The sequence below is a fragment of the Lipotes vexillifer genome, unplaced genomic scaffold, assembly GCF_000442215.2.
Source record: "Lipotes vexillifer unplaced genomic scaffold, Lipotes_vexillifer_v1.1 scaffold961, whole genome shotgun sequence".
Taxonomy (NCBI): domain Eukaryota; kingdom Metazoa; phylum Chordata; class Mammalia; order Artiodactyla; family Lipotidae; genus Lipotes; species Lipotes vexillifer.
The window spans coordinates 773698-781471 of NW_006776468.1; the positions used below are offsets into that span (position 1 = coordinate 773698).

The window sequence follows — 7774 nt, forward strand, 5'->3', positions numbered from 1 at the left end:
CTTTCCCTTATCCCATACAGATAAGTCTGGCCTGTTATTACACTTTTATTCTAATATTCACTGGCATCTCTGCTCTTTCATTTTTCCCCTTTCATGGAGTGGCTTCTGTCCTCTCTTAAAACTAAACCTGTCATGTTTAGGAAGGTAAAAGCATCTAACCACTTTACTATGTCTTCTAGCATAGTTAGGCCCCAAAATGTGTATATTGAAATCATTTTTACTAATTTAATTTTCTTTTACTTTTCGTTTATCATACAGTTAGGGTATCATGTCGATGTTATATAATTATAAAGCAATACTACCAAAGTTACCTATCGATTTCATTTCAGCGTAGTTATGTTTTTAAAAATTGCTATAATAGCTAAATTTATAGCACTTGCTACATACTAGGTTCCGCTGTGTAACTGCTTTAGATGTATTAACTCAGTTAATTCTCAAAATAATTCTGTGAGATATGTAGTATTAATATTTCCCATTTTACAGCTATGGAAATGGAGGCAAGGGGAGATTAAATGACTTTTTCAAGATGAGAGACCTAGTAAATGGCAGAGACAGAATTTGAACCCAGATAATGCAAAGAACATTCAGCCTGACAGGGTTGAAAACAAGTGGGCTAAGGAAAAAAGCACTGCGTGCACACTACATAATAATTGTTTTGTCAAGAAATAATAATCATGATCTTGTATGTATCTAACAACATACCCTTATAATATACCAAACAAAAACTGACAAAATAAGAGGCAAATTTGACAAATCCAGAATCTTCATAGGATATTTTAAAATACCTCTCAGAAACTGAAAGCTTAAGCAGATAAGAAATGAGTATGGATATGGTTTTTTTAATAACAAAACTGACATGCTTGATCTAATCTTGTCCCACAAAGGTAAGTTTTGTTGATTTTTTCAAGTGTATGTGAAACAATTTACCAAAATGCATGGATACTACATCATGATGGTTGAATCACATTCTCAGACCACTATGAAATAAAATTAAAAGTCAAAAATAAAGAGATAATTAAAAATAAGCATAGTGGGCAATACTAATTGTTTACCCAACATCTATTTTGCCCTTTTCTTGACTGACATAACTCCAATTAGGTGGCATTGTACTTAATTAAAACATTCAATCTGGTTATCTTCCTTGCAGCTAGGGTGGCCAGATGACATAGTCCTAGTAAGGAGATATAAGTGGGAATTGCTTGGTGGGGGATTCTGGGAATGCTAATGTTTTGCTGATGAAATTGTCCTTTTTATAGCGTGAAGCAAAGATGTGGTGCTTGCATCAAGAGCAGCTAACTTGTAACCAAAAGGACAAAAGCCGCACACTAAAGAGAGAGCTAGAGGAAGCCTGGATTGTTGATGACTTCCTCAAGCAGTTGTAAAGCACAGGAATTTCTCAAGATTTCCTGAAAAAAATTAATATATTATTTGAAAAAGCCACTGTGTTCAGGTTTCTGTAGCATACTGACTAAGACAATCCTAACTGATCTGTAAAAGGTTAAAAATAAATAATTTAGAGTTCAACTAAAGATTCTAGGGAAAAAAAGTATAATAAAGATAAAAACAAAAAGTTAATGAAATAGAAAATGAAGAAACAATAAAGAGGTTCAACAAAACAAAAGTTGATTTGGGGGAGAAAAAAACTAATAAAATAAACATATCTACAGAAATTTCTCATTTTCGGGTCTCTGCCTACGTCTCTAGACTCATCACAGGCTTGCCATTTCTTTCCATGCACCCACCAGACTTGAACCAAACCTAATTTTTCACTCACCATTCCGAAAATATTCCATGCTCTTATTCCTCTGTGCCTCTGCGAATGCTTTTCTTCATGTTTGAAATGCCCTTTCCCAGCTTGTCTATCTGAAAAGCTCTTTCTTCTCCTTCAAGAAAACTCAAGGGTGAACTCTGGGAAACATTCTCTGACCCCTTCAAACAAGGTTTGTACTGGTGCCCCTTATTAAGTCCCTTAGAACCCTATGCATACTTTCACACACTCAGCAACTATCTATTAAGCAATTTGAGGCTCTTGCTAAAGGCTGTTTCAGAAAATACTGTCTTTTATTTTATTTTATTATTTTATTATTTTTTTAAAATTTTTTAATTTTTTTTTTTTGGCAGTACACGGGCCTCTCACTGTTGTGGCCTCTCCCATTGCAGAGCACAGGCTCCGGACGCGCAGGCTCAGTGGCCATGGCTCACGGGCCCAGCCGCTGCGCGGCATGTGGGATCTTCCCAGACCGGGACACGAACCCGTGTCTCCTGCATCAGCAGGCGGACTCTCAACCACTGCGCCACCAGGGAAGCCCAGAAAATACTGTATTTTAAATACATTTCCTGTCTTCCACCCTAAGCGAAGAGCTCTTTTAGGGCGGGATTTTATTTATTTCTCTATCCCTAGCACTAGCTCAATGTCCTACACCTAATGAGCATTAACTAAATACTTGCTGAGTAAATGAATGAATGATTAAGATAGCAAATAACTGCAATGTTTATTACATGCTAGAACAGAAGTATCAGCAGAGTGCTATGAGGTCTCAAAGGGGAAGCAACCAACCCTCTCACTTGCCTCACTGCAAAAATAATATACTCTAACATCAGCTTTTTATAATATCTCTCACATGCCTTCACATATATCATATCATCTACAGAAATACACCTATGCACTGAGTGAATCCAAGCTGTACATACAACTTGTGTGCTTCCAGTTTTTGTTTTTCCAGCTGGATTTTCAATTAAGGTAAAGGATCTTGGGAGATACTTTTGTATAGCAATATGCACAAAGTAAAATTTTCTACCTGATAAATTATCCCTTGATGTCACCTAGTGCTGAGCTCACCCCACAGACACATCTGCAAAATTCTTTACTAATTAGCAGCCCAACTTTCCACATCAGCTCTGGAGGAAATAGTAAATGTACTGAATATGCCCAAAAGCTACAATCATACACTACTGTGTGTAAACCTTAAGAACACATGTGATACAAATAATCTCCTTTAAAACACATCACTTCACCCCAAAAAACTGAACCTCCCCATGACAGCTCCATCTCTGAAGCCCCCTGTACCTCAAAGAGGTTGCAAAACCAGATAAATGCAACATGGAAAACAACAGGAAATTTAGCAAGAAGCAGTTTTGACAGACAATAAGGATATGCAATAAAGACCATTTCCAAGGTGCAGAGCCCTAAGAAGCCTTGGACTGTTATCATCCTATTTCTCCCAGGCTTTTCAATGCTAAACTTTTTAAAAGGTGGTGGGAGATGGGAAGGAAGTTCTTTCCTCTCTATTCTCTCTTTTGTAAATCTCCGTAATATGGTGTCAGCTCCTTGGAATTTATGTTTGGTAGATTTGGTAGCTTCCCTGATCTTTAGGAACCTGTCTCTAACTGTTGCTTGTCTCTTTTTCCTCCACATCCTCCCCAAGTAAAGGGACCTGTTTCAGTCCTTGCTGCTCTAGTCTTCTCTGTCCATACTCTTTTCCTTAACTGTTTCTGACATTGTAAACATTCTCTGATGATTAAAAATGTGCTCGGGCTTCCCTGGTGGTGCAGTGGTTGAGAGTCCGCCTGCCGATTCAGGGGACTCGGGTTCGTGCCCCGGTCCGAGAAGATCCCACATGCCGCGGAGCGGCTGGGCCCGCGAGCCATGGCCGCTGAGCCTGCGCGTCCGGAGCCTGTGCTCCGCAACGGGAGAGGCCACAACAGTGAGAGGCCCGCGTACCGCAAAAAAAAAACAAAACAAAAACAAAAACAAAAATGTGCTCAATTCCTATAAAACACTGCATTCATGCCAGAGAAATATTGTACAATTAAGGGTTTTCTCTACATTCATTACCCTTTAATTCCATTCTTCATATTGAAGGTTACATTAATTCTCTAACTACATGGGGTAGTTTAATTCTGAAACGGCTGGGTTGATATGAATAAACACACACACACACACACACACACACACACACACACACACACACACACACATCTTGCTCATGGAAGTTTTGGAGTTGAGGGTGATTCACATCACTCCCAGAACTCACTACTTTGTTCCCCAAATGGCCTTGGTATAAACTGACATCTCAGTCAGAGAAAAAACTCTGAAAACTGGTAACATCAGAAATACCTAATAGGCTTTCTCCTAACCTTCATCTTCAGGTAGAACATGTACTGCCTCACATCATCCTCACTGTTCAATTCTTAGTCATCTTACAAAAGCTGCCTTATACACCTCTAAGAGCTTAACTCTTTTCTGATACAGTAATTATTAAAACATACAGGCACTGCATCTTATTAGAAGAGTCACACGCAGTACTGATGAAAACATGTTTACAGCGAGGTCTCAGAAAGGCGTATAGAGAAGCACAAACACAACCGTGAAATAAAATATAAACAATCTGGGAGTTCCCTGGTAGCCTAGTGGATAGGATTCCAGACTTTCTCTGCTGTGGCATGGGTTCAATTCCTGGTCAGGGAACTGAGATCCCACAGCCACGTGGCATGGCCAAAAAAAAGGATAAAATATAGACAATCTGAGAAAAATACTTAAGTACTTGTAGATTCAGATTGCAACATTTAAAAGAGAAGATTCACTCTCATACAAATTTCACAGGTTATAGTTTGAGAGGATAAAAAATTATAGTCACTTGGGGCACTGAGACCACAGCAGCAACACTAGCAATAATGAGATCCAGTATCTTACTTTTCAGACAAAGCAGACAAGGCTACCAGAGAACACAGAAACTTTACATTCCCAAGCACAAAAATAAAACATCCCAGAACAAAATAACATTCACACACTAAAATGTTTTCTTTATTTTCCATATACAACTGTTCACCCTACAGATTTAAAGTTTGCATGACAAACTCCATGTGCACTAAATAATAAATGTACAACGATGAATGCGAAAAAATCCGTTTTTCAGTACCAAGCAGACAGCAGATATCTGGCTCTTCTTGTTTATAAGTTTACTAATCTTATGGCTTAGCATTTCTAGACACAGTGCTGTCAATTTCAGAAAATATACCAAGGAGAGAAAGTGGGAACCTAAGCCTTTGTCTTATCTTTTTTTTTTTTTTAATTTTTGCCTGAGTTGGGTCTTTGTTGCTGCCCGCGGGCTTTTCTCTAGTTGCCGCAAGCAGGTGCTACTCTTTGTTGCGGTGTGTGGGCTTCTCAGTGGGTGGCTTCTCTTGTTGCAGAGCACGGGCTCTAGGTGCATGGGCTTCAGTAGTTGTGGCACTCAGGCTCAGTAGTTGTCTCACAGGCTTAGCTGCTCTGCAGCATGTGGGATCTTCCCAGACCAGGGCTCGAACCCGTGTCTCCTGCATTGGTAGACAGATTCTTAACCACTGCACCACCAGGGAAGCCCTGTCTTATCTTTTATACCTCGTTATATATTGTACTTGCCACATGAATTTAATCAGGTTGAACTCTATAAGAAACTCTTATTATATATGTTATCATAGTCCAGAAATATATCATAAATACATAAAAATTAATAAATAATCTATTTCTTGTATACCAAATCAAAATTAGATGCAATAGTCCATTTATCAATTAGATAGACAGGAATTCAAATCCTAGTTGCTCCATTTACTTGTTGTAATATATTTGGCAAGATGCTAAATATTTTTTTTTTGCGGTACGCGGGCCTCTCACTGTTGTGGCCTCTCCCGTTGCGGAGCACAGGCTCTGGACGCGCAAGCTCAGCAGCCATGGCTCACGGGCCCAGCCGCTCCGCGGCATGTGGGATCCTCCTGGACCAGGGCACGAACCCGTGTCCCCTGCATCGGCAGGCGGACTCTCAACCACTGCGCCACCAGGGAAGCCCAAGATGCTAAATATTTTTAAACTCAGTTTCCTCATTTATATAATGGAAGTCTAACTACTTATAGGATTGTTGTCATTTTAAAAGATAACGTGTATGAGTTCTTAACACAGTACTTATCACAAAGAACTCAACAGATCTTAACTATATAAAATAGAAATAGTAACTAGCCCTTATATAGGGTGTATTATGTGCTAGACATTATTCTAAGTACTTCATATATACTAGTTCATTATATCTTCTCAACAACACCACTATTATTATCTCCATTTTGCAAATGAGGAAACCAAGGCACAAAAGTCAAGTAACTTGCCCAAGATCAGAAAGTTTATAAGTGGTAGAGTCAAGATTCAAACCAAGGCAATCTAGCTCCAGTCTCTCAGCTACTTTGCCTCTTAATGTATTCTTATAATGTATATATATACATTTTTTCTTATGTAACGAATATTTAGTGAGTGCCCTCTATGTGGCAGTCTGCGCTAAACATACAGACATGAAAAACACAGGGAGTTTTGATCTAACAGAGAAAGGCAAACATGTAAACAAAAATGTATCATTGCTCTGATAAAGTCTGTACATGGTATACAGGAGGCATAAAGAAGAGAACACTCATTCATGCTATGAAAAATATGATACTAATGGTAAGAAAAGAAGGCATCTGATTTCATATAACCTTCAAAACTGAAATCACATCTAAAAAGTAATAGGCTGATAAAAAAGAATGAAATAATGCCATTTGCAGCCACATGGATGGACCTGGAGATTATCATACTAAGTGAAGCAAGTCAGAGAAAAACAAGTATCATACTATAACACTTATTTGTGGAATCTTTAAAAAAATGATACAAATCAACTTATTTTACAAAACAGTAACAGACTCACAGACACAGAAAACAATCATATGGTTACCAAAGGGAAAGGGGGGCTGGGGGAGGGATAAATTAGGAGTTTTGGATTAAAAACCTACAGATGTACATTGCTATATATAAAGTAGATAAACAACAAGGACCTACTATATAGCACAGGGAGCTATATTCAATATCTTATAATAACCTATAATGGTAAAGAATCTGAAAAAAATGTATGTATGTATACCTGAATCACTTTGCTGTATACCTGAAACTAACACAACATTGTAAATCAACTATACTTCAATAAAAAATTTTTAATAAAATACAATAAAAAATACTGGGCTGACCTAAGATCAAATTTGAACTGTTGTATAAAACTGAAATAGAGAAAATAACAATATCAAAAATTTTAAGAGCTTCTATTTTCTTGATGGACTAGGCATTGTTCAAGGTGATCTACATATTTCATTTGATCCTTCCAACACTACAAGTTGGGCATTGTTATACAGGGTACAGTGAAATGAACAAAAACTTTGTGTTCATCTTAGGTGTGAATTTCTTCATCAAGTCTCACACTTCCACTCATTCTAACACACAGATACACACATACACACACTGCTTCTCTTACCTCTGTTGCAAGTCCTATTTAGACTCCTTTGCCAGCTCTTCCTTCCTCTACACAACCCTTAAATGTTGGAGTTCCTCAATGCTTGGTCCCAAGCCCTCTTTACAATCTCATTCATATCCTTGGCTTCAGCTACTCTATGTAAATCGCTCTTAAATTTACATTTCCAAACAAGATCTATTCTCTGAGCCCTAGATCTTTATAAGAAACTGCTTATTGGGACTTCCTGGTGGTCAATGGGTTAAGAATCCGCCTTCCAATGCAGGGGATGCAGGTTCGATCCCTGGTCGGGGAACTAAAATCTCACGTGCCATGGGGCAACTGAGCCCGCACGCTCTGGAGACCATACGCCACAACTAGAGAAAAGCCTGCATGGTGCAACGAAAGGGGCAGCATGCTGCAACAAAGATCCCACATGCCACAACCAAGACCCGATGCAGCCAAATAAATAAATATTAAAAAAAAAAAAAAAAAAAGGG

The 7774-nt window shown here is 38.4% G+C and overlaps 1 protein-coding gene across 3 annotated transcripts in view; it reads right to left on the reverse strand.

Annotated features, from left to right (window-relative positions):
* TESK2 (testis associated actin remodelling kinase 2) overlaps nt 1–7774 on the reverse strand; it is a 133285-nt gene that overhangs the window by 80461 nt on the left and 45050 nt on the right. The gene's annotated exons all lie outside the window — the stretch shown is intronic.